The sequence below is a fragment of the Xenopus laevis genome, chromosome 8S (assembly GCF_017654675.1).
Source record: "Xenopus laevis strain J_2021 chromosome 8S, Xenopus_laevis_v10.1, whole genome shotgun sequence".
Taxonomy (NCBI): domain Eukaryota; kingdom Metazoa; phylum Chordata; class Amphibia; order Anura; family Pipidae; genus Xenopus; species Xenopus laevis.
The window spans coordinates 28,128,377-28,155,513 of NC_054386.1; the positions used below are offsets into that span (position 1 = coordinate 28,128,377).

General features: G+C 44.3%; 1 protein-coding gene across 5 annotated transcripts in view; it reads left to right on the forward strand.

Annotated features, from left to right (window-relative positions):
- The first annotated feature begins 5,443 nt into the window (after nucleotides 1-5,443).
- Nucleotides 5,444-27,137, forward strand: part of LOC108699894 (ras-specific guanine nucleotide-releasing factor RalGPS1) — a 146,940-nt gene continuing 125,246 nt past the window's right edge. For 3 of the 5 annotated variants that reach the window (XM_018232560.2, XM_018232561.2, XM_041574492.1), the window contains exon 1: nucleotides 5,445-5,635. The gene's annotated coding sequence lies outside the window, so the exon portion shown is untranslated. Of the gene's footprint in view, nucleotides 5,636-15,344; nucleotides 16,241-27,137 lie in introns of those variants that run through there. The other 2 variants (XM_041574491.1, XM_041574490.1) reach the window with 2 other exon arrangements.

The window sequence follows — 27,137 nt, forward strand, 5'->3', positions numbered from 1 at the left end:
GTGCCATATGGAATAATTCAGGTATATGTTCTCTCTTTCCCATTATTGTTTCTGCTGCTGCTACAGAAACTTCCAGCAGGTGGCGATGTCTATCGGGGAATAAAGAAAGATGCCCCTACTACATGGCAGGGATAATCTGCTGGGGCAGGACATATTCAGATGGAAAGTAGGTGGTTTCCATGTAAACAGTTACTTTTACAATATACAATAAAGTGGCCTATATTCCCTGGAATATTTCATGCAGGGACCTAACAGGTACAATTTACACAGTTAAACCTTGATTTTAAGTACCCTGATTTTAAGTTTTCCTGCATTTTACATTTTTTATTTGTGGTCCCACCAATTTTTAATGCATTTCAATGGGTGCATTTCCCTGATTTTAAGTAACGTTTTCCCAGATTTTACATCAAAATTTTTTCCTCAAAAAACTGCATTTATTCCTCTATGAATGTTATTTGTGAAATAAAGAGGTTGGGTGTATATTTTGCCATGGCTCTGCCTGTAAATGGTCAATTCCAATCAGTCTGCACTAATAATTTATTGCTTTAGGTTGTGTATGTGACAGAGGCCTTGCACAGGCCCCCCATAGTGTAACATTAACGCTGCAATGCTTAACCCTTGTTATTAACACAGTAAATATTGTATCTTGAAGTAAAACTGACTCCTGTGTTAATATCCTTTCAGCACTTGAAGAAAGTTACTTTCCCTGATTACATTACATTTTTCTGGATTTTACATCATTTTTTCCTGGTCCCCTGAAAAATGTCAAATGGGGGGTTCTACTGTATTTAGATATTCTCCGGAACTAAATTGCTTCCAACTCCATTAAAGGTATGAATGTATCAGACTCCAATGTTATTTGTAAAGAGCTGTGGCCTTTTTGGCTTCAAATACAACAGGTCCACTGGCACCAGCTGGTATAATATTGAGTTTATATAGTACATATAACATTAAAAAATGAGACTGTTGTATGGGCAGTGTTATAAAGCTGCCATGTGCCTCTGCCCAGGCCTAATAATGTTCTTACTTCAACTGCAGTTCACACTTTTCACACTGGAGGGCAGTAGCTGATCAGAATGTTTGTAGCACTAAGTCCATTCTTATTAGTTTATGCTCAGTGCGAGATTGATTCAATATCACAGGAAAGGCCTGCAATACTGAATGGGGTGCTGCTTCTGTGTTTGCGCATTTAATCTCCTGCGTGTCATATTTGTATTTATACATATGGGAGGAGGTGCCATATTGATTCCCTTAGACAGTACAGTATGAGGGTATAGCTTATTGTGTGCCCAGAACATTCCTTCTCTGTATATTTGTATTTATACATATGGGAGGGGGTGCCATATTGATTCCCTTAGACAGTACAGTATGAGGGTATAGCTTATTGTGTGCCCAGAACATTCCTTCTCTGTATATTTGTATTTATACATATGGGAGGAGGAAGGTGCCATATTGATCCCCCTTAGACAGTACAGTATGAGGGTATAGCTTATTGAGTGCACAGAGCATTCCTTCTCTGTATACAGTGAAGCCTCGATTTTAAATTTCCCGCATTTGAAATTTTTTATTTGTGGTCCCACCAATTTATAATGCATTTCAATGGGTGCATTTCCCTGATTTTAAGTAAAGTTTCCCAGATTTTACATCAACATTTTGTCCTGATGTTCCCAAAAACTGCTTTTATTCCTCTAAGAATGTTATTATTTGTGAAATATGCCTCGCGTGGAAACTTCGGAAAACGAAGCACCGTGTGTGCATTGCCGCAGGTGATTTTCATTTTAGCCGGGAGAGGGCAGTGGGAAGGCAGTTTGGGGAGATTTGTTGCTGGGGCGACTAATCTCCCCAAATCTTATAGTGTGGCCAGACCCTTATGGTAGACTTGAATATCGATACACCTACCTCCTGGAGAGTGTTGTTCACTTGTTTGGCTGTTGTGAAGGGGTTTCTCTTCACCTTGGAAATGATTCTGCGATCATCCACCACTGGACGTCCAGGTCTTTTTGCGTTGCTGAGTTCACCAGTGCTTTCTTTCTCAGGATATACCAAACTGTAGATTTTGCCACTCCTAATATTGTAGCAATTTTTTAGACTTTTTTTCTGTTTTTGCAGCTTAAGGGAAGGACTCGATGATCCGTTTTGACCCGACACGTCGCAATGCGACTAAACGCATGCGACGTGTTGGATGTTTTACTGAAAACGAAAGTGAAGGAGAAATCGCATGTTACAACTACATTGATCCGACTGTCGGACATTGATCCGACTGTCGAATGAAATTTCATCCGACAGTCGGATCAATGTAGTTGTAACATGCGATTTCTCCTTCACTTCCGTTTTCTGTAAAACATCCGACACGTCGCATGTGTTTAGTCGCATTGCGACGTGTCGGGTCAAAACGGATCATCGAGTCCTGCCCTAAGGATGGTTTGTTTCACCTGCAGGCAGAGCTCCTTTTACTGCATGTTGTCTGTTCGCAGCAAAATCTTCCACATACAAGCACCTCCCTCAAATCAACTCTAGGGCTTTTATCTGTTTAAAGGGGAAGGAAAGGTAAAATACAAATAAAGCTCTATGTGTTGCCCCTTAAGTCAAGAGCCACTTACAGTAATGCTGTTTCTATAGGAGTTAACCTTCAGCTGTATGCAAAGATTGGTTTTAAAAATATTGCAAAGTACATGAAATATAGTGGACATCCCTCTGCCATTTGGAAACTGCAACATCAGGGCTTGCACATGCGCAAATATAAATCTTCCAAGCCCTGCGCATGAGCAAACAATCATCTAGATTCCCCCAGGCCAGTGGTGAAGTTCTGGTCACATGATAAAAACGTACCTCTGCTTCTTCTCCCCTTCATTGTTAAGCGCCGATAGCAGCGATCGTGTTGGGTTGCCATAGCAACAGCATTGGGTTCCGCATTACTTCTTTCTTTAGCTGGGTCTAGTCTTAGGTGCGATCCTCAATAGTAAAACCAAAGCAGCCCGTCTGGCGCATGCGCTCTTTTAGCCCGGGAGATAAAGGAAGTGATGTAATCTTCAGCAAGATGTCGGCTGCAAACGCCGCAGTGGTGATTTTTTGTCAAGTGCCTGTACAACTAAACTATAGTGATTTGGAAAATTACAGCATGGCGTTTCAGGAGGGGGGCACACAAACTACATTTAGGAATATCATTTAAAAATTAGCTTTCGTTCTCCTTTAATTGATAATGACATAACAAAGGCATTGCCTACACCTGCCCATGAAATAGCCTTTGCGTCAATTGTCCAATTACTGAGCCCCTGAAATGAAGCGAGTGTGCTAAAAAAAAAGGCTTTAGTTCCGCAATCTTTTTCTTCAAACCACTGAATTAAAACTGCATCTGAGTTGTTTCATTTAAAATTCATTGTGGTAATGTACAGAACCAAAATTAGAAAAAAATTGTTTCTGTTCAAATATTTATGGGCCTAACTGTATATTTTGTCATGGCTCTGTCTGTAAGTGGTCAAATCCAATTAGTTTGCCCTTATACAGTCCTGTAATAATTTATTGCTTTAGGTTGTGTATGTGACAGACAGAGAGACTTGCACAGGCCCCCCATAGTGTAACATTAACACTGCAATGCTTAACCCTTGTTATTAACCCAGTAAATATTGTATCTCAAAGCAGAACAGACTACTGTGCTTATATCCTTTCAGTACTTAAAGAAAAAGTTACTTTTAACACCTTTTCCAGATTTTACATAATTTTTCCTAGTCCCCTAAAAAATGTAAAATGGGGGGGGGGGGGTTGTACTGTATTTGTATTTATACATACAGGGCCACCATCAGGGGGGGGCAAGGGGTCCGGGCAATGAAAGGGGGCCTGGCAGTGCTGCAGTTTTGAAAACAGCCGGACCCCCCTTGCGAGCGCCGAAGCCGTGCGTACGGCCATCCCGAACAGCCGAAATGCGGAAGTGCAGAAGGACCCAAAGCCGCAAAAACAGCCGAAGCCGAACTCCCGAAGTGGCGAAAAGACCCGAAGTCACGAAAGGAGGCGAAGTTGAAGTGCTGAAGCCACGAGTTCAATTCTACTGAACACTAATGTGGGTTTTTTTTTTTAAATCCCCTGGCCACCAAAGTATTATTTTAATATTCTATAGACCCCTGCCACCAATGTTTTTTTAAAAAAAAAATTTTTTGGAGCCCCACAAACTTCTTAGGGGGTCCTGACACGTGTGTGTGTGGGGGTGTGTGTGTGATTTATTAGTGCTGATGTCTGTGTGGTCTTTGGGTGGGATGGAGTGGGGTGTGGGTGGAGTGGGTGGGATCTGGGGTGGGGCTTGGGCACTAGTGTGGGTGGGGCTTGGGCACTAGTGTGGGTGGGGCTTGGGCACTAGTGTGGGTGGGGCCCTGAAAATGTTGTTGTATGGGGCCCCATGATTTCTAATGGCTGCCCTGTATACATATGTGGGAGGGAAGAGCCATGGAGTGGGAGGGGGGGTGATGGTACAGTACAAGGAGTAGGCACAAGCAGGTCCGGACTGAGAATTAAAATAGGCCCTGGCATTTCAGGTACACAGAGACCCAATCAGCCCACAAAGAGGCCCAAACAGACCCCACCAGCCCACTAAATACTGACTTTCTATGGCACCTTATAGCAGCCCCCTCTGGCATTAGCAGCCCCTCTGGCATTTGCCAGAACCCACAGACTGCCAGTCCGGGCCTGGGTACAAGTATAAATGAGGGGTGCCAGGGAGAGTCAATAAGACTGACGGTTTCTCAGGTTCTGGCCAGTGAGTTGTTACAGAGCGGAATCTTTTCCTCAGACCTTTAATTGAGGTTCATTAGGGTAAGGCCACACTAAGCGATAGCGCGGCGATTTGACTCGCGGCGACTTTTCATCCGCAATCGCTGGCGAAACTTTGGCGCTGGCGTCTATGGGGAATCGCGCAAAATCGCCAGCGTAAAAACACACGCGGCGATCTTTTTTCTATTGTCGCTCGAAATTGCCTAGCGAGGCGATTTCGAGCGACAATAGAAAAAAGATCGCCACGTGTGTTTTTACGCAGCGATTCCCCATAGACGCCAGCGCCAAAGTTTCGCCAGCGATTGCCGTTTAAAAGTCGCGGCGAAAAGTCGCGGCGAGTCAAATCGCCGCGCTATCGCTTAGTGTGGCCTTACCCTTATTCGGGGCAGAAGGTAAAGAAGCGATGGGGTCCCAAGCAGTGGGCGAGTGTAAGCTCTTGGGCACAGGGCAGTACAGACGGGATGTTTCTGCACCAGATTTCTATATGGAGAAAGTGACATGGAACCTTCCCCCACAAATTCCACGATTTGACTCGCTATTGCTAAAGCAATGGGAATAAAAGCGCTAGAGTTCTCCAATCCAGCCCGTCACTCAGCATCAGCATCAGCGAAGCATCTGCGCACTGTCCAGTTCTGGCGCTTCTACATAATCCCTCCCCGGGCCGCCTCTGATTGGCCAGTCTCCCGAAGATCCCTCCCCCTGTATTCTCCGCCCGCTGTTTGGTGCGTGTCCCTGTCCCTCCTGCCCGCACCTGCCGCTTCCTGGAGTCCGGGGCTCGGTGTGTGTGGCGCTGCCATGTTCGTGTGGGGGTGCGCGGAGGGCCCTGGAGCCGCCACCACTGCCGCCGGGAGAGCCAATACCGTAGAGCCTGTCACAGGTCAGTCATTCGCTCTTTCACTCCTCCCCGCCATTGTGTGTGTGTCACGCCTAGTGATAGTGGCCTCTGTGTCTTCTCTATATGTCCAGCTCTGTGCCAGGCCTCACCCCAGTCAGTCCCTCCTCTCTGCGCCTCTAATCACCCCAAATCTCAACAAACACACTCACCCCTCCCAAATTCTGCTTTACCTGTATCCTCCCTCTAAGTCTTTCACTTCCTCCCCGCAAAACGTCTATTGGAATATTCCACTCATGTTTCTCTTTCATCTTACCCGAAATGTACCACTGCCATGGGACTGGGGGGTAAGTCAGACTCTGAGGCAAAGGGGAGGCCCAGAGATGGAAAGGTCCAATGTGGAGGTCTGGAAAGGGGTCCGGCTGGTGGGTGGAGATTTTAGACTAATTGAAGAATTGAATTGGCTGGTTTAGGGGCTTGACACTTCATACAGGGAGCATCATGTTCTCATTGTGGCCCCATTTTACTTTAAAGCAGGAGTTTTCACTCAGCCAGGGGCCCATTGAATAATAACTTTCTGCAAATTCCTTCAGTCACCTTCACCTGTGTATCTGCTCACTCTCCAGTCAGGCCACACCAGGAGACCCACAAACCATTTCAGCAAATGTAGGTATGGAGGGAGCACATCACTCGCTGACTCTGACGCAAATAAATATTTATTGAATCACAACATGTTTCGGATCACAAGGACCCTTTGATCCTTGTGATCCGAAACATGTTGTGATTCAGTAAATCTTTATTTGCGGCAGAGTCTGCGAGTGATGTGCTCCATCCATACCTACGTTTGCTGAAATAGTCAGTGAATAACCCATTGGGAGGAGGAGCCTGACAATATTAGCATGGGGCCTCATGACTGCTAATGTCCCTGGTCACCCCTCCTCCCCCAAAGTTCTGTCTATTTACTCTTGTGTGTCTCTCTAATCACCCACCTTCCTAAAATTTAGGGGAGGTGGTTGTATTCCCACCCCGATGTGCCAGTGAGTATTTCTTACCCCCCCAGGGTTGCCACCCAGCCGGTACTATACTGGCCTAGCCGGTAAAACACTGCCAAGGCCGGGACCGGTATTCCAAATTTACCGGCAATGTACCTGCCGGTAAATTTGTAATACCCTTAAAAAGACCCCTCGGCCAGCCCCCAATCCCCTGTGAATTTACCTTGTCCTTCGGTTTTTGTCCTGGCCGCGCTGTGGCCCCACCCCTTTGCATCTCAACCCCACCCCCTTGTATGTCACACCACGCCCCTTTTTGTACCCGCCGCCCACCAGCCGGAAATTTTTTTTGCAAAAGGTGGCAACCCTACTGCCCCCCCCCCAATCTGTGAACACTCCCTCACCCCCACATCTCTTCAAGAATATTCTCCCCCTTCGTTAGGTTTTGCTCACCACCCTCTCCTCTAAATGTCACAAAGTTGTCCCCCCGGCACCTGTCGTCTCTCCCTCTTGGGACACCCCCACTCTTTTCTTTCATATCCTTGTTCTTTCCCAATATATCTTCAGTTTTATCCTCTATTGACCCCTGTGTATCACCTTTAAAGGGGTGGCTCACCTTTGAGTTAACTGTTAGTATGATGTAGAGCGTGATATTCTGAGACAATTAGAAATTGGATTTCATTTTTTTTATTATTTAAGGTTTTTCAGTTATTTCGCTTTTTATTCAGCAGCTCTCCAATTTTGCATTATAAACAATCTGTTAGCTAGGGTCCAAATTAACCTAGCAAACATGCATTGATTTGAATAAGAGACAGGAATATGAATAGGAGTGGACCTTACGAGAAAGATGAGCAATAAAAAGTAGCAGTAATAATGTGTGTAGCCTTACAAGAGCATTTGCTTGTAGATGGGGTCAGCAATGCCCCCATCTGAAAGCTGGAAAGAGTCAGAAGAAAAATGCAAATAATTATAAAACTATCAAAAATAAATAAATAATGAAAACCAATAGAAACTATATACTAAAAGTTTACTTAAAGATGGACAACCACTTTAATTGTAAGCTCTGCTGTGCCAGGCCCCTCCATCTCTTTTATCCCTTGCTTTTTGCTGCATTTGAGCCCTGTGTTCTATTATTATGCAGTGCTGAGTAACCTGCTGGGTTCATATCTAATGGCAATGAGTGATAATGTGCTATTAGATGTGCTGTGTGATATCATCAGATTAATATGTTGTTCCATGGGAACTGGTGGCTGGGCTCTCGGCACATCATAAAACTCTTATTATATATTTCAGCTACCTGATAACTCTATAAATATATTGGGAGCGCCTCCGGGTATTTAAACGATAATTACAAATAAAGAACCTTATTAGAAGGGAGGAATCCCCATATTGAGGGCTCACACAGGTGAGCTCGGCACCTTTCCTGTGTATGAGTTACTTGTGCCTCATGACCTTTACATGAGATACAGCAAATGCATGAACACCATATTCCCTGGCTATTAACACACGCCACTCCCTAGAGATGCTAATATTGTTACTAAATATCTTACACATAATTTATGCCATAGTTCAACCAGTTCTGCAGATTTTAGGATAATTGATGGTGAGAGGCGGCCAATCATCAGGTAGATCCCTGTGCAATGGGGAGCCTTGCAGCCACATGGATGGACAGACTGACTATTGGATGGCCCTTAGGAAGTAGGCGTGTCTCACTTCCAGGTTGTCATGAGCACCATCCACTGCCAATCTGTAAGGTGCCACACACATATACTGGCATGTAGTCCTCTGTGCCAGTCAGAGTGCGCACTGAAGAAATTTGAGACAAGATTAGCCGCAGTGTTACTTTCTCTTTCTTTATTACCAGGTAATAGTCGGAGAATGAGTTTGTGTTTATTTTGGTTTAAGTGGCAGAAAAGACCCATATAAACATTATGAAATATCCCCCATGGCATTATGGGTATAAGAAGTAAATAGAATGGGGCGTTATCCATGACCTTAGTGTTGCCTTTTTTGCTGCTGTTGCTTTATCTCTGAAAAGTACATTGTTACATGGTGATCATTGTAGGAAATGATTTGTGGAATATTATGTTACTGTAGATAAACATTCTGACATCTTGGCCTTGTTGCTTTTTGTACTGGATTTTATGGCCTAGCGCCATTAGAGTTGTGATGCTCTGATGTTGGACAGGTTGGTCTAAAACTCTGTGACTTGCTACAGGACAGAGTCTAGTCTTGTGAAAGTTCTGATTGACTACAGGTCTGTGTAGCCATGTGAGAGTTCTGATGCTGTGATTGGCTACAGGATGAGCCTTGTGAGAGGTCTGATTGGCTACAGGTCTGTGTAGTAATGTGAGAGTTCTGATGCTGTGACTGGCTACAGGATGAGCCTTGTGAGAGGTCTGTGTTGCACTGTGAGAGTTCTGATGCTTTAATTGGCTATAGGATGAACCCTGTGAGAGTTCTGATTGGTTATAGGACTGTGTAGCCCTGTGAGAGTTGTGATGGTGTGATTGGCTACGGGATGAGCATTGTGAGAGCTCTGATTGGTTACAGGTCTATGTAGTCCTGTGAGAGTTATGATGCTGTGATTGGCTACAACTTGTTTAGCGCCATGAGAGTTCTGATGTTCTGATTGGCTACAGGTTGGTCTAGCCCTGTACCCTCTTAAATTTGTTTGTTGCGGTCAGTCAACAAGTCTGTGAGTATCCAGTTTCACGCACCAGGTGAAAGTGCCGGCTCATGGCTGTCGGTTATCCCAATGAGCAAACACAGATGCACTGTGACATTATGAGCCCCAGAAGTGCTTCTCACCAGTTTCCCTCTAGTTCTGTTTAATGCTTTCAACATACAGATTTTTTTTTTTTGAAGAAACAGTATGCTTATAAATGGTGCTCAATTATGTAATTTGTGTCACTTGACTCACTGAGGCTATCCAAAGTCATCTCAGAGCTCCCTAACCCCTATAATTCAGCCTTTGTGCCTTTATGTGGTTACAAAACCCCTCAGTGACTTCTAATATCCTTATCATTTACAGTAGGGGGTACATTATCCCTTATACAAAAGTGATACTCAGCGTTCCCCGTATAACTCAGCCTGCAGCCTTGTGACTTTAAATGGTCACAGACCCCCTCAGTGACTTCTAATATCCTTATCATTTACAGTAGGGGGTACATGATCCCTTATAATACGGGTGATACGCAGAGTTTGCACCTTATCTCAGTATAGCTACAAGCATCCTGTGCAAGGGATGTTGGGATTTGTAGTCCATATTAAGCAGAGGCTTTGCATTTGCCTTAGTGCCCGGGCTGCAGACCTAGAGCTGGAACAGACCTCTCTGTGAGCTGCTTTTGTTTATCATTGGATATCTCTCGAGCTGCCTCTATACAGAGCTGAGTGCTTCCATTGTGCTTTAAGCCAGGGACAATAAAGCATGAATTTGAGTCACCTGCCCTTGAGCGGAGCTATTTTTACTTTCACTTGCTCCCTTACTAAAGTAATGGCTAGTGCCCTCCCACCCGTAAACTTTTTGTCCCGTAGTGTCACCCACAGGTGCTCCAGGAAACCAGGTAGGGCGACTATTTTATCTGGTATATTGTGTCTGTGCAGATATTGCAGGCGGAACAGATGGACCAATCCTTTCCCATAAATCAGTTTTTATTTTGTGCTAAATGCACAAAATAATGCACTGGTAATGGTAACAGACTTCTCACATAGGATCATGCGGTGCCATTGCTGGCAGTTCCATTCCCCTCTGAAAAGGTCAAAGCAATTTTACAACTTGTTGCACGGAGGTCTGTCTGTCACCCCTCGTGTTCATCATAAGGGAGCCGTGAAAGTGGAGAGGGGCGCTTTGACCACCAGCGGAGGCGTTTCATCTGGTATCTGGCATCAGAAGGGCAGCCTTATCACTGCTTAACTGCCCCATTGTGGAAAAAACATGGCACACTGTGGATACATGGGGCAAGCTTGACAGGTATTTGCCCGGATCTGCCACCAACCGCTATGTCCATGGTGGGAAAGGTGCACTTTGAGAAAGCGTTGGGGATGCTCTGGGCATGCTTTAACCCTTAGTATTATGTTGGCGCGTGGTACGAAAGGTTTATGTCCCCTGTGTCTTCACTCTCTAGTAAATACTCCAGATAAGAAAGCAATAAAATTCTGCTATTTGAATAAAGGAAAGTGTTGCAGGTCTGGCACGCGCCCTCTGGTCAGAAACATGGCTGGCCTGCTGCAAGGCAATTCTGTAGAGCTTGTGCTTGGAAGCTTTGCCTTTAAATTAGCTCCTAATAGTAAAAGCCGAGGAGCAATTAAAGGACTAATAATAAAGCCTCTGGCAGCTGAACACACACACCAATTGGCTCATTCTGGGTTAACCCCCTTGTTCTATAACCTCCTGCGTGCATTCATACCCCCATCCCTTCTGTCAAACATATACACAATTATCTTGCCCTTTCACAGCGATCAGGCTCCTCTCATATAGACATGACGGCATAAGGGAACGGCTGTGAACCCATCTGGCTACCCAGAGCCCTTAGAAGAGACATATATGTGTATATACAGGATGAGATAAGACCCCTGCTTTGTGTAATACCTATTGGTCATTACACCAGGTCCCTGAGTAGTAACTTGCCCATGTAAGCCTACTACAAGCATCATGTTCCAACAAGTGCCCACCAGTGGAGCATAGATAGTTGGCAAGTAAAGGGGGTATTGATTTAGCCCTATATCCAGTACTCATCACAGTAAAGGTGGAAAGGCTATCAGTCGATATTATAGGGAAAGTGTGTAATGCAGTCCCCAGTAATCCATTCACAACAAAGACAACACCATGCCAGAGAACTGCCAGTCCAAACCTTAACTAGTCATAAGGTATTTCAATAATGACTGTTGCAGTCTAAGTGGAGTACTTGCTTGTGTCAGGTGGGAATCGGACCTGAGGTAGATACCGTATGTTTGCAGGCTGCCCCTGTTCACATAACTGTCTCAGTAGTCTAATACAAATGCCCATTGACCAAACCTGCACCCAAAGTCTCATCTGATGCAGTAGGTGCCTAGTCCTACTAGTAACTCAGGGGCCACTTACAAGTGTCCAAGGCCAACCAGAAATCTTCTCTGTAGTGTGGGAGGTACCTACAACAGAGCAAAAATATACAGTGGATACGATACGACATAACTTGACATGAATAAAACAATGTACATAAGGCACAGACTGGAAAGTTCAGTAGACAATATATAGGTAGGGTGTAGTCCTAAATAAAACATCCCAAGGGTAAGGATACATTGAGACCTCTCAGGGTTAAAGTGTCCTTCCGTGCATAGTAGAACATTGTCTCTATTGCCACCTCCAGCCAGAGGCCATACACTTAAATGTGGGGAGGCTGTGTCATTTGAAAGAAAATGTCTGGCCACCGGCTGTGAAGCATGGCCCTCTTTCAGGGCTCTGCTGATAGCTGACTGATGATTACTGATCCGTTCCCTAAGTGTGGTAATAGTCTTTCCCACATTGTATAACCCACACAGGCAGTTACTGATATATATATATATATATATCACATGGGAAGTGGTGAACCTCAGCCTTTACTGCCCCACGTGAGCCTTTACTGCATGGCTGACATTTGGAATTCATTACTACAGGGCCAGCAATTCCCCAGCTGGATATCTGCCTATAACATGAAAGCACAGGCCGAGGAGGCACAATGAAATGGCCATTAAACCCAAAATACTAATTGCTTCATATTAAATAGAGACTTGGAAGAGCCACAGTCATTCAGGGTGTAGCTGCCGGCTTGGCCTTTATAGTTGGTTGGGTTATGAGGAGATGCTCAAGTCGCCATTTGTTACCCTGCTTGGTATCCGGACAATATTTGATATTATTTATATGTTTGTGACCCTTAAAGGGGTTGTTCACCTTTGAGATAACGTTTAGTATAACGTAGAGAGTGATATTCTGTGATAATTTGCAATTCGTTCTCATTTTTTATTATTTAAGGTTTTTGAGTTATTTAGCTTTTTATTCAGCAGCTCTTCAATTTGCATTTGAAGCAATCTGGTAGCTAGGGTGCAAATTGCCCTAGCAACAATGCACCGTTTTTAATAAGAGGCTGGAATATGAATAGTAGAGGTCTAAATAGAAAAATGAGTAATAAAAAGTAGCAATAACAATACATTTGTAGCCTTAAAGAGCATTTGTTTTTTAGAAGGGGTCAGCAACGCCCATTTGAAAGCTGCAAAGAGTCAGAAGAAGGCAAAAAATTCAAAAACTATAAAAAATAATAATGAAAATCCATTGAAAAGTTGCTTAGAATTAGCCATTCTATAACATACTAAAAGTTACCTTAAAGGTGAATCACCCCTTTAATATATTGTATTGATAATACAGGGTCTAATAATCAGATCCTGAAGGACTTGGCCCTTCCCTTCTCTGTATCAGTTGGGCTGACCACAGACTTAAATACCTGGGTAAAATGACCATTTCCCCTCCCTAATTGGTGTCTGCCATATAAAGATTAATAGAGGTAGGCTCACTGTGATTGAGAGTCCCGAAGCTGCTTCAGGTGGCCAGGCAGAGTTGTAACCATTAAACAGAGACATGCATCGATTGCCTCCCACAGTATGGACCTTGTCAGGCTTTTTGCTTTAATTTATGTGGGCCGTAAAGATAAGGTCATGTTTCAGGAGTCTGGAAGTATTTAAAGTCACAGTAGCTTGGTTTCAACTTGACACTGTTAAAGTGGGCTCATAGTTGCATTAAACCCTTTCCTATATCTGCTCATGGCACCCACTACTGAGTGGTGTCACCCTAATCAGTGCTAACAAACTACACCATATATAAATGGCCTTATTCGTCTTTTGGTTTAGGGCTCCAATTTGAGGTCCTGGAAATCCCTTATACCCCTTAACTAATAACAAGGTTTTGCTTTTTTGGAGACCTGACCAAATGTTTGCTTTATTCTGCCATCCACATGCTGGGCCAAATCTGGTGCAATTATTTTCTCTTCTTAGTCCTATGCAGACCTGTCAGGAGAAGACCATGTCATCCTCGCCTGATAGAAGCTTTTAACCTACCTGATCGATATATGTCCAATCTTTAGCCCAGGGGTCTCCAACCTTTTTTTACCCATGAATCACATTCAAATGTGAAATCACTTGGGGAGCAACACAAGCATGAACAACGTTCCTGGTGGAGCCTACTGTTTTTCATGCAGCCAACATTTCCTTCCAAGCTTGGAATTGAAACATTTTTTTTTAAGCCACTGGGAGCAATATCCAAGAGGTTGGTGAGCAATGTGTTGCTCAGGAGCCACTGGTTGGGGATCACTGCCTTAGCCAGATATCTGTCTGCAAAAGTAGATGGGCTTCTCGCTGAAGCTTAGGACTGATTGTAGAGAGAGAGATCAGGCAGGCATATGGTGCCCCATGCTTCTTTAAGACAACTCTGGCCATGATATTCAGTGTTTTGGCTTTGAAATAATTTTGGATTTCCCACCAGGAATACTAGTCCTTAGTTTCCATCTTATAAAAGAACAAAGGAGATTCATATGTAGGGTACTGAGGCCAGGAGTCTCCTTTTCAAAACCTTTTTTTCCCTTATCCCCAGAGGAAGAGCTATAATTAGCTAATCTTTTCAGATCGGGAGACAAGTTAAAATACTCAAGACTGTTTCGCGGAAAATGTAGTCTTAGGACAAATGTTGTCTATAAGACTGGCCATTAATAATTCAGCAGAACAAAAAGTCCCTGTTGTGCATTGAGTTCATTAAAGGCGGCAACCACCAGTGCCATATAGACTTGTCTCCTGTCTGCAGAACATGCTTAGTTCAATGCGACACATTTTTTTTTGCCCTAAACCTGCTAGTGGCATCCCCAACAAAAGGCTTAGTGACATTTCTGACAATTCTGTTCTTTCTATTTTGTGGAACATAGTTACATAGTTACATAGTTAAATTGGGTTGAAAAAAGACAAAGTCCATCAAGTTCAACCCCTCCAAATGAGCATCCATACACACACCCCTCCCTACTTTTAATTAAAACAGTTTGGAAGAACCCCCTTTCCTGTTTCAGCACAATAATGCCCCCCATTGACAGAGCTAGGACCATACAGAATGGGTTTGCTGAGATGTGGGCTGAACCCCAGCTGGACCCTCTGGGATGAACTGGAACCCCGACTGTGAGCCTGATCCCCCAACATCAGTGGCCAACCTCATTAATGCTCTTGTGGCTGAATGGAAGCAACTCCAAGCAACAATGTTCCAACATCTAGTGCAAACCTTCTCAGAAGCACCGGGCAGTTATAGCAGCAATGGGAGGGGCAACTGTGTATTTAACCCCCTTGGTTTGGGAATCAGATGGGGGGCAGTTTTCCAGACATGACTGTAGAATGAACCTCACAAGCCTTAAGGAACACATATTAAAGGATATCTGGCCTACAGATGTTTTTCTGTTATGACCATATATGTTCCCTTTATGTCTAGCTCACAGAAGCAGCTGCTGCAGGGTATCAGGGCTACTGGGATTCCAGTTGTGCAAGGATTGCAGTCTGCTCGACTCACTAATAACCTCAAAGATAATATGAAAGTCTTAGTCACAGCAATAACAATAACCAACACGAGAGTTTCAGGGAAGCAGCGCTTTATATTATGGCAGTAAAACTCGACTGATGCATTTGTCAGTCAAACCGGTTTGAAATGAAGAGAAAGCAGATTTCCAGTATAGGTATGTTTTTATTAACAGTTTATTAGCTGCTCTGTAACACAGGGGGGGGGGTGTTTTCCCTCTTGCACGTACCATGCCATGATGATGCGGAAAGCATCTCCTGATACCTTTCTGAACAGTTATATTGTGATAGGAGCAGTCGAACATCAGGAGACGCTTCCTTCATCAGTAATGTAACCTTGTGACTTTTGGCTGGATAAAACCACAGAGGTTGCTCCCATTGCAGAATTATGATTTTACCATTGTTAAACTGCTATTATCATGAGCACTAAAAATTATGTAAGTTGCAATAGAGCCTGTAGGCCAAGTCATCTGATGTCACATATAAATCTCCCCCTCTGAATCTTATTTATTCTCCATCTCTGAGCAAGAACGAGGTCATGTACAGTAGGACATGTCCCTTGATGGAAGCATTAAGCACAACTGACAGCAAGCTCTTAATTATAGAGCAGAAATCCCATTTGGCTGGAGACAAGCTTTTTATTTATGAAACGGTGATGAGGTATTTAAGGAAGAGGAGCCGCTGCCAGTTCTTTGTGACTGTATCGGAGTAGCCTGCTTGCTATTGTCTGCCAGCTTCTAATAGGCCGACCTGTAATACTTCCTTCAACTTGTCCTTTTTCATTGAGGTGCAGAAGGGAGAGAAGACAGGGAAAGATCGGATTGGGCTTGTTTGCCTGCCAGGAAAAACAGCCCCGCAATTCATGGGAACATTTCAATCCTAACACTTGGCTCCGATTCCATTCCCATTCATGCTGTGCTGCTTCCAGAGTATGAGAGGCGCTGGTTCAGAGCCCAGTTTCATCTTGGACCTGCTATTGTGACATTTCTGAATTGATAATGGGTTGTCTCGCTCCGTGGCCATGGCAGCTCCGTCCCCAACATTCCGGAATGCCAGTTACTGTGTCAGCCATGTGGTCTATTCTGCTGGGTCCTCCCATGTCCATAAGGTGCATTATTAGCTAAATCCACTTTTGTTTCCATGCAAATGAATAAATATCTTCAATTCCAACATTATGTATTGCTCTGCACTTCATCAGCTGGAAGTTGGTTCCATGTATCTCTCACCACGTGCGCCTCTCTGTCGGTAGTTATACGATCCACCCAGTCTTCTGAGGCCACCCAGTGTCTGAGGCCCGAGGTAACAAATCCCTGTCTCTTTGCATCCGTAGCTCGAGGGTTCTTATCAGTTACCTCTCAAATAACCGTAAGCTAAATCGGATCTCCTCTCTTGTGGATACAGTGACAGAGCCTGGCGACACTGGGACGGTGACAGTGCCTGATCATAATTGGCCCCTGTGGATCCATAAAAACAACCTTTGGCTGTGCAGCCCAGAGATTTGTTCTGGAGCCTTCTGTAATTTTTTCGGTTCCCATTTAATGTATTTATTTTGCGGTCGCTCGGATGTTGGAACAGAACAGAGGGGATTTAATAAACTGTTCTTTTATATGAATTAATATAATGTCTGGTACCCAGTGCTGCTCCCTCCCGACTGGAAGTGCTTTTTGTCGCGCACCTGGTGTCTTTTCCTTCTGCTGCCTGGTGTTTGTCAGACAACCTGTCTCTCCTGCTTCTGTGGCTTCATTTAGCTTTGCCAAAATGCCCGCACTGTTCTTATTTATTGCCGGCCATGTGGATGCCCAGCGCAGCCAGCTGGCCTGTTAATGTTAATAAAAAGCATCATGTTTGGCTCTCTTTAAATTATCGTACGATACTGCGTCACTGTGAGTTCTTTTTCCGGTATAAAATGGCCACAGGGGGCAGTGTGGAACCCTCCATGCGTGGTGTTTATAGCAGAAGGTATGGGATTAACTTTCCCTTTAAGACTTTTTCTAGACTTCCATGTAATCATTTTCACTCATGCATTAAACGTACATCAAACATCCACTCTTTTTTTGGTAAAGTTGAGCAGATGTTCATCTGCATGCAGTTCCAAGACCCTAATCCTGTCATTTAGCTTCCAAGATCATTTGTAGGGAAGGGACAATACTCTGATCTACTCTAACCTACCTTATAGATATCTGCCTAATTTTTCATTCTGGGTCTGGGGACTGCACATGGGCCAATAAGTCTGGAAGGGCTGTATAGGCTCAGGATCGGATTGCCCAGTTTGTCCACGCCAGTGGTCCTAAACTGTTGGCTCCTGATGACTTGACTATAGTTTTCTCCTTGACCTGGTTAGTATCTGAACGAGCCTTGATTAGGGATGGGTAGAAAGGGGATTGAGAGGCTGAACCAGCAGTCCCTGTATGCCCATGTATGGGCACCATTGGATAGGAGCAAGACATCTTGCACTACTCTTGTGTGTTTGATTGGGCATTTACCATCATGACCCCCAGGCTGTGCCCCATGCAAGGACTTAGGGGTTGAAGCTAGAAATAAATGAGCCCTTATTTGCTCGTTAACGTCTCTTTTGTCTTTTCCCCAACTCTCCAGAATGTGCGACCAGAAGATGCTTCCAGACAAGCCGCTCTCTGTTCTCCCTTTCCCAAATAGATAGTATTACAGTTGCCATAACTACCATATAAATGCTCTTGGCTATAAAAAAAAAAACATGTGGGAGTCAATTGAAAACTTTATCTCTTGGTATGAAATGTGGAAGCACAGTGGGAGGGGATGGGATTCTTAAACCCAAAATAAAGCAGATTTAAGGGCAAGATAGACTTGTCTGATGCTAAAAACAGCATTAATTATGGTGTATGGCTCACAGGCAGTTTATGGGGTATATGGTCATTGGTGACTTCATTGATGGTACTGGGCAACCCCTGCAAGTTAAACAATTTAAGGGTTAAAATCCCATTTAATTAATTGAAGTTAATAGTCACCATGGGCTGCCAATTGTGTGTACTTGAGAGTTGCGGGTGCTGGTCTTGTTCATAGAGTATGGAATTTGGCTACTCGGTCATTACAGCGAGTCAGGGAGCTGCAGTGCCAGGAGGCTGTAGTATTGACACACAATGTATAGAGAAGGCATCACAAACACTTCTAGACATGTGATACAGTTGTGTGCTAAGTGCAGTGTAAGGAATGCAGGAAGCTGTTATGTGTGCGAGCATATGGACAGCACCGCAGCTAGGTGCTCAGCTACCATGGTGGGGATGCATTTTGGCATTTATGTTTTGCTGGAGGTGTGAGCTGTTCATAACTAGAACTTACTGGGCTCCTTTAAACATTTATTGAAACAACTTATCAGAGGGAAAAACCAGGCTGTCCAGTTCAAAACCAGACGAACTGGGTCGCAGTGTCTGCTTCTTTACTGGTTGCACCCATGGTCCGAATCTTGGCTTGTTTGGGTTGTTGCAGGGGATGGACACCTTGTTGTTGAACTACAGTAAACAAGTACTCCTTGACTGCCTTTGGTGTTGATGATTTATAGGGCTGCAGGTTGGGCAAGACTTCCCTTGGATATTAACAGATCATTTGGCCCACTTTATGGGAATGTTTGTCTGGCATCTTGTAGTGAGAACAAATGTGTCTAAATGGCCAAAATAGATGGTGGTAAATTGGTGGTGATATTCAAAGTCCCGCTAACAAAGAATTACAAAATGCAACAGAGTTTGACATTCGACATTTATCACCCAACTGCTATTGCTGAGAAGCTCAGCTCATCATAAGGGCTCTGTGTCCTCCTGAACAGCTATGTGAATATGGATCAGTGTTACCTGGGCTTGGTGATGCCATCACATCAATAATCTGGACTGTTATGGAATGTAGGAATGTGCCATTGGAAGTATCTTTAATTGATTGCTGAAGCTTCAGTGCGGGTCTGATTCTAAAGGGACCAATCAGTGTTCAGATCATGTCGTCCCCCCATGTCATTACCCAGGGGACTGAATATTCAAATTGGGCCCAGTGCTTGCCAAAGCAGCAGAACTTTCTGTGTATGGGCAGCCAATTTCTGGATAACAACGTGGCTACACCGTGTGTCCACTACCCGTTATTGGCACAGGATCTGAGCCAGCGAACAGCCCAGGGAAAATACAGTATTAGCACTTTGCTCGGCGAAAAGGACAGTAGTTATAGCAACCAATAAACACAGATAAACATTGCCCTGTTTACTGATCTGAGACACTTTTAATATTTTACTTGATTGTATTCATTACATCGGCCGGAGCTGCCCAACAACCCATGAACCAAATAGAATCATTTTTCTCATTTGCTGAGAATGCACATGTATTAAGTGTCTTTTAATTGGGACACTTTGCCTTCAGTTTTCCAACTCTCTTTTCTGTTACAGGGTACAATGACATTCCTGACAATTCCGTGTATCCTGCTTTGTGGAACAGTTTGGGGAAGGCCCTCTCCTGTTTCAGCACAATAATGCCCCCCTCATGCACAGAGCCAGGGCCATACAGAATGGGTTTTCTGAGATGGGAAGAACCTCAACCCAATTGGAACCCTGACTGTGAGCCTGATCCCCAACCTTACTAATGCTCATGGAACTCCCAGCAATAATGTTCCAACATCTAGTGGGAACCTTCCCAGAGGAGTTTGGGTTGGCTGATTTGGGAATGAGATGTTGGACAGGTATTGGTGGGATGTCACTGATACCCAGAAGGTTCATGGGTACTATCAGGTAGAATATAACAAAGTAGCTCATGTGCTTACATTGGCCCATATCTGTGTCTCAGTTGCTCAAAGAAGGCCATGTGCAGGGTCACTATCGGTGAATGTCCTTGCATATAAGAAACCTCATTGTTTCCCATTATTTTTTGTTATTGTAGAAGTCGTGCCCCGCACTGTTCCCTTATGGCACAGGTAAGCGTGTAGGGGGCCAAGCTCTGTTTGGAAGCAGAATGTTCTTCTCCTAAAGCCTCGGCTGTTTTCAGTCCAATCGTATTATTTTTCTACCCTGCAAGCTGTTATAAATAGCTGACTGGTTAAACGGGTTTAGCAGATGCGAGAGTTAAGTGACCGAACCTAAGCGAAGCATTCACTGGTTTCACAGCCCAAAGCTATTTAAATGGGTATCATTTGGGGAGGGGGGATACTTCTAGGAGCCTCACGGCTGTTCTTAAATTGTCATTGCCAGAGCAGACCCCCCGATTGTACCCTAACAAAATTATAGATGTGTGATATGGAGAAGAGTAGCCAAAGGAACCACCCTAACCCTAATTGGAGGACTGCAGGGCATTTAGAACATATTGGCCTATAGAATCCCAATAATATTAGGAGCCTGCGTACTCCTGCCAGGCCTTTTCACCCCAAATATATCCGCAGTACTGTCTTGCTTTTTTTGCAGGGATTCTAGATGGTTGGCGCTAGACCCAAGGTAACCTGTGCATTACACCTGCCATTGAGCAGACGCAGAAAGTACCGGTGTCCTCTGCACCTGTAGATTCTGGGGTTTTTGGGGGGCGGGGTATATAAGAGAAAGCCATGTTCATATAAGTAATGCAATCACAGTGTTTCCAATCCCCAAGATGGAAAAAGAGTTTGTTCTGCCTGTTTCTAAGATGCACGTCTAGTTTATTTTCATTTTCCCCCGAAAAAAAGGAATCACAAGAACATCTTTTGGGGACCTGCAAATTGACGTGTCACTATCCAATGGATTGTTGTGCTGGAGGGTATCTCTCTGGCTGTTTTATTGTATTATTTCTCAGAATGGATCTCGTACTTTAATGGATCTTTTACTTCACCCAAATCTGCGGAACCACGACTCCCATGATTTTTCTTTACCAGCCATTGTGACCCAGTATCACCCTGGTATTCTTCTGGAGAGCAATGGGTCAGAGCCAAGCACTCCACCAATGTCCCCCCTTACACTGCCCAGATTTGCCTTGTACATGGAATTATCCCTTTCTTTATTCAGCCTAAATTGTTATAATCTGTCGCTTGACTAATCTCCTCTCCAGGAGGATTTGCTGTGGGGCTGACCCATATCAGAGCCCACCCTTTGCACTAGAGCCTGGCACGAGAGAGATTTCCTGGAAAAGAGTTGTTTAAATGCAAGATACTTGTCATATACGTGTGACTTCCCAATATCCATTCTTTCCTCATTTCTACCGAGTTTATAGCTATGTGTAAATGTCAATTCTCTGGAAATCTGTGTGGGTAGGGCTGTTTATATTCCCTACACTGCTGGTTCTGACTAGCTGATTAACAGGACATGTGGCACTGCTGCCGCTGCTTAAGAGGAAGAAGAAATGAGAAACAATTGTATCTCGATACTTTGTTTCCGTCAAGCATTTCCTGTGATTTCTGATAACTGTTGCCTTTTGCAGGTTGTGGTTGCTGAGGGGCCCAGGATTGTAGGGGCCCAGTATGATTGGGTAGAGGTTGCTTTAGCCATGTGAATGTCCCATTGTTCCGATTGGCCCAGGTTGCTATAGCCTTGTTGGTGTTCCAGTGTTCTGATTGGCTACAGGTTGCTCTAGCCCTGTTGGTGTCGCAATGATCTGATTGGCTACAGGTTGCTCTAGTCCTGTTGGTGTCTCAATGATCTGATTGGCTACATGTTGCTCTAGCCTTGTTGGTGTCCCACCCCTGTGTTCTGATTGGTTACAGGTTGCTCTAGCCCTGTTGGTGTCCCAGTGTTCTGATTGGCTACAGGTAGCTTTAGCCCTGTTGGTGTCCCAATGTTCTGATTGGTTACAGGTTGCTCCAGCCCTGTTGGTGTCACAATGATCTGATTGGCTACCGGTTGCTGTCACTTTCCCAGTCCCAGTCTTCTTTTCAGATTCCAGTATTTTATCTCTAATGATTAAGCAGCGGGAGGCTTTATATTGACAGAATAACACTGCTTTTTAGTCATAATAGAATGGCACACGATACAAGATATTTCTCATATTAGTTCATTCAGAATGTAGTAGCGGATTACTGGTGCAAAATGCAAAGATTTTTGAGCAAAACAGATTGGCTGCATCAACTATATGGGGTGCACCCTGAAAAGCATTCCCCAGTTTTGTTTCAGGAGTCCATACTCTAGGGAGCTGAAAAAGCAAATACATTGCCCTCCCTGGTGTCTGCACTGGAGGCTGAAATAAGTAAGTGTTAGTAAGCAGTTCCATGTTCAACTTCTGTTGATGTGCAGTGTCAGCATTATCTCTGTCCGTTGGGGTACTGAAGGTACTTTATATCAGGGCAATAAAGCCCTTTTGTGCATCTGCCCGTTCCCCCAATCCCCCTTGTTTGCAGGAATGATTGGTTTGCCAATAAACGTTATGTCCTTGGCTGCGCCATAGCAATTAATCCTCCCTGGAGTCTGGATATAAATCTGCCTTGTGGGTGAGACTGACAGTTCGTGATCAATGTCTGCTTCCTATTTATCTGACAGTCAGTATTTGCATGAATATATCGCAGCTAAATGCTCCAAACATTTATAATGTGACCATCGCATGTGTATGGACTTTGTTCCACCTGCTTAGAGAGTGCAGAGACCTCAGGAACAGGAAATCAGATGTGCAAAGGAAAATGGCTCTGTCCATTATATGTTTACGTCTGATCAGCTTCTCAAACAGGAGAGAAGTATGATATTGCTAGTGGCTGGGAGCTGCCATATTGCTTGCCTTGGAAACTATTCCCTATGTGTTTCAGGGAACCTGCACTAGGGCTGCTGTATATTAAAGGAAGGAGTTTCTGGGACCTTAGTGCTCCTTTAATGGGAAAGAGAAATGGTGATTAGCCCTGTTAATAAGTGGTGTATTTCCCCTTTAATATGTGTGCTTGCAGCTGCCTGCTTTAATCTCTTGGGCAGCTCCCCTCAAGGCTGAGCTGGTTTTTATGAGGTTGGGAGAAATGTGCTTGGGTGCAGTAATTGGAAGCTCTGGCAGGTATGTACTGTAGCAGGTTACACTTTCATCTTTGCTGGAACCACCAGGCGGATTCTGATTTCACGTTCTCTGATGCTGTTAGTGCTTCCAGCGCTCGCCGGCTCATTCCCAGACGAGATTGGCTGGCAGAAGCCAAAGCAGGCTGGTGTTGCTATGCATATACAGTCATATGAAAAAGTTTGGGAACCCCTCTCAGCCTGCATAATAATTTACTCCACTTTCATCAAAAAAGATAACAGTGGTATGTCTTTCATTTCCCAGGAACCAGATTTTTAGTGAAGCAGTATTTAGTTGTATGAAAATCAAATGTGAAAAACTGGCTGTGCAAAAATTTGGGTACCCTTGTCATTTTGCTAATTTGAATGCATGTAACTGCTCAATACGGATAACTGGCAACACCAAATTGGTTGGATTAGTTTGTTAAGCCTTGAACTTCATAGACAGGTGTGTCCAATCATGAGAAAATGTATTTAAGGTGACCAATTGCAAGTTGTGCTTCAGTTTGACTCTCCTCTGAAGATTGACAGCATGGGATCCTCAAAGTAATGCTCAACAGATCTGAAAACAAAGATTGTTCAGTATCATGGTTTAGGGGAATGCTACAAAAAGCTATCTCAGAGGTTTAAACTGTCAGTTTCAACTTTAAGGAATGTAATCAGGAAATGGAAGGCCACAGGAACAGTTGCTGTAAATCCCAGGTCTGGCAGGCCAAGAAAAATACAGGAGAGGCATATGTGGAGGATTGTGAGAATGGTTACAGACAACCCAAAGATCACCTCCAAAGACCTGCAAGAACATCTTGCTGCAGATGGTGTATCTGTACATTGTTCTACAATTCAGCGCAATTTGCACACAGAACATCTGTATGGCAGGGTGATGAGAAAGAAGCCCTTTCTGCACTCACGCCACAAACAGAGTCGCTTGTTATATGCAAAAGCTCAATTAGATAAACCACAGTCATTTTGGAACAAAGTGCTTTGGACTGATGAGACAAAAATTAGTTATTTGGTCAAAACAAAAAGCGATTTGCATGGCGGAAGAAGAACACCGCATTCCAAGAAAAACACCTGATTTGCAGATTTGCTGGAGGTTCCATCATGCTGTGGGTCTGTGTGGCTAGTTCAGGGACTGGGGCCCTTGTTAAAGTCGAGGGTTGGATGAATTCAACCCGATATCAACAAATTGTTCAGGATAATGTTGAAGCATCAGTCACAAAGTTGAAGTTACACAGGGGTTGGATATTCCAACAAGACAATGACCCTAAATTTACCTCGAAATCTACAAAGGCATTTATGCAGAGGGAGTACAATATTCTGGAATGGCCGTCACAGTCCATCCGACTTGAATGAATATCATTGAAAATCTATGGAATGATTTGAAGCAGGCTGTCCATGCTCGGCTGCCATCAAATTTAGGGGCGGTTACATTTGCAAAAGGAGGCTCAACTAGCAAGTAGATATAAAAGACTAAGAGAATAAAGAGGTTGAATAATAGTTGGAAAGTGGGCCCACGGTCTAAGGTTTTCTGGTGGGCCCACAGGTTTTCACATGACTATCAGGAAATACACTCCCCCTTGCAAAGGAAGTAGAGACAGTCGTATGAGTACCAGGAAATACACTCCCCTATACTGATGCCAAAGGTTACTGCTTTTATTTCTGATGGCAGAGTTCAGTACAGAGTGCAGCCATATAATGGTATGTATTGTTCAGCTCCACTACATAGTGCTCCTCTCTCAGCACTCTCTGATCACTATTTCTAGCAATGATACAGCTAATTATTTAATTCCGGTGCATGTAGGGGAGATACCGGCTCAAAGCATTCTCTGGTTATGGCACCTGGAGGAACCTGCCTGTAGGTATTACTCTGCTTTCCTGCTGATGAATGATCAGTTCTCGCCTCACGAGATGTGACTCTCCTGGATCTGTGTGTTTTAGGGGTTCATGAGTCTCTTTCCTGGGACCCTAACACTATGTATAGAGGAAATGTGTGTGCTTGGCACGGGTACAGATGGGACAGAGCAGGGAATGGTATCCAAGGCCTGGCAAGGGTTCAGATGCCTGTAGCACAGAGGGCAGACGGCTGTCATAAAGTGGAACAGACCGAGGCTAAGGTGGGTCAGAACCAGGGCTTCTGGGGCATCTTTAGATTGTCTAGTTATTTAAAGGGTACAATTACCCTTAATAAAATGCTAACTGTAGTGCTAAATGCCAGACTGTTGTGGTTTTGGTTTATATGCAGAGCCTCATATCCTCTGCATGGTTACCAGGGTTACAGGCCTTAGCAACCTCATCATGCTAATGCCAAAGTGCAGTGTTCATGGCTGATATGGGGCTCTAGGGAAAACACAAGTATTGCACTGAGTATCAGTTGGTATCAGAGAGTCAGGACATTGCCAAGTGGATCTTTCCCTTATGCCTTGGTCTGGGGCCGAAAGTCCAGTTCGCTCGTCAGCTTTTCCATTTGCTGGAATCCTTGCGTCACGTTATTGATTTCCACATTGAGGCTAATCGGTGCAGCCTGTTTGGAAGTCGCCACATCCGCTCTCAGGATAATGGTGTAGGTGCCCTCAGTGTGTAGGTGGCATGGGTGATGTGGTAGTGGATGCCGTTCCCCTGTATAAAGTCACCCAGAGTCATTGCTGTACTTGCATAAATTATGTGCCTTGTCTTGTCCCCTGGGGCCACTCTGCTGAACTCCCCCTCTTTGTGCAGAATGAGGGCCAGATAAGCTCCAATCCCCTGTTCCGTGCCAGTGTGCTGGTGTTGGACGGGTCACACTCAGTCTCATCACTGGCCTTTGATGCTTTCTGGTTGTTCTTGCCGGTGTCTTTGGCCACGTGACTGGCTGATTTACCAATTGTGCCGTCACTTTGTGTCATACAGTATCCGCCTGTCCTCTTCGGCTTGGCTTTGTCCAAATGACCCGCTGATTTTGGTCTACAATGAGTTGACATTTGCCCCCGGTCACGTCTTGTTCATGGCAAGCTCATGCGTGTCCATGCTGTAGTAGTCCACTTGGGTCACCTCCCTGGATACAAGAACTTCCCCGACTGCATCAGCCTCTCCTCACTCGTGTCCTTCACCCAGTAGCTCTGCTGGATCCTCATTGTATGGACACTGGGGTCCTTCTGGGACATCTTTTCTGGGGATACAATTTGGGAACCTGTTGGCAGGAGCAGATATAAACTATCATCCTTCCCCATCTATTCATTCCTCATGCTTAGTGGATTTATAATTATGTGGATCTATCTTTGCTGAACCTGTCTATTCACTGCCCTGGTAGTTCTTACTTCTGCTACATTGTTACAGCACTGGATTCCTGCAAAGCCCCTGTTCTTCATATCTGCTGTGTGGGAGCTCCCTCCAGTGGCCGCTTGCATTATTGCTGATCAAGTGGTTAATTATAATACCTGTCCCAGATTTAACCAGTGAATGGCTGGAAGTTGTAGTTGAGCAACAGCTCTCCGTACCATGTGTTTGTATTGATGCAGTGAACTGATGCATTCAGTTTTAATGCATTAATGGATTTAATGCATTCTGATGCTGTACTTGTGCTTCATGCTCATGGAAAATTAGAAATGCTAATACACAAGGCTGCCAGAAGCCATAGAGCAACATGCTAGCTTTATATAGAAGAGAAAGGGGATATCAATTGTGCATGGATTTAGGGTGTGCTTCCCCTTTACAGGGGTCTTAGTGATGGTTTTTAACACAGGTTGCAGTTGGTCTCAGAGGAATGAGACATAGAAATGGGTTGTATTCAGGGGTGTAACCATTGAGGAAACAGGTGCTTCCCATTGGGGCCATTGACTGGTCAGCAATTAGGGGGTTCCTAGAATGATTTTCCCCAGTAAGGTATATTATATTATTATATAATCATATTGTATGATTGACTGATACTATATGTGGGTTTATGGGGGGGGGGGCTGGCAATCTTACACCCCCCTCTCAGCCTGTGTTTGCAGGAAAAACTGTATTTTCTCTGGTTCCCATAACAAGAGCTTCCTTGCAGTTGGGCTTGGTCACAGTGTGTGTGTGTGTGTGTGTGTGTGTGTGTGTGTGTTAGTTGTGTCTT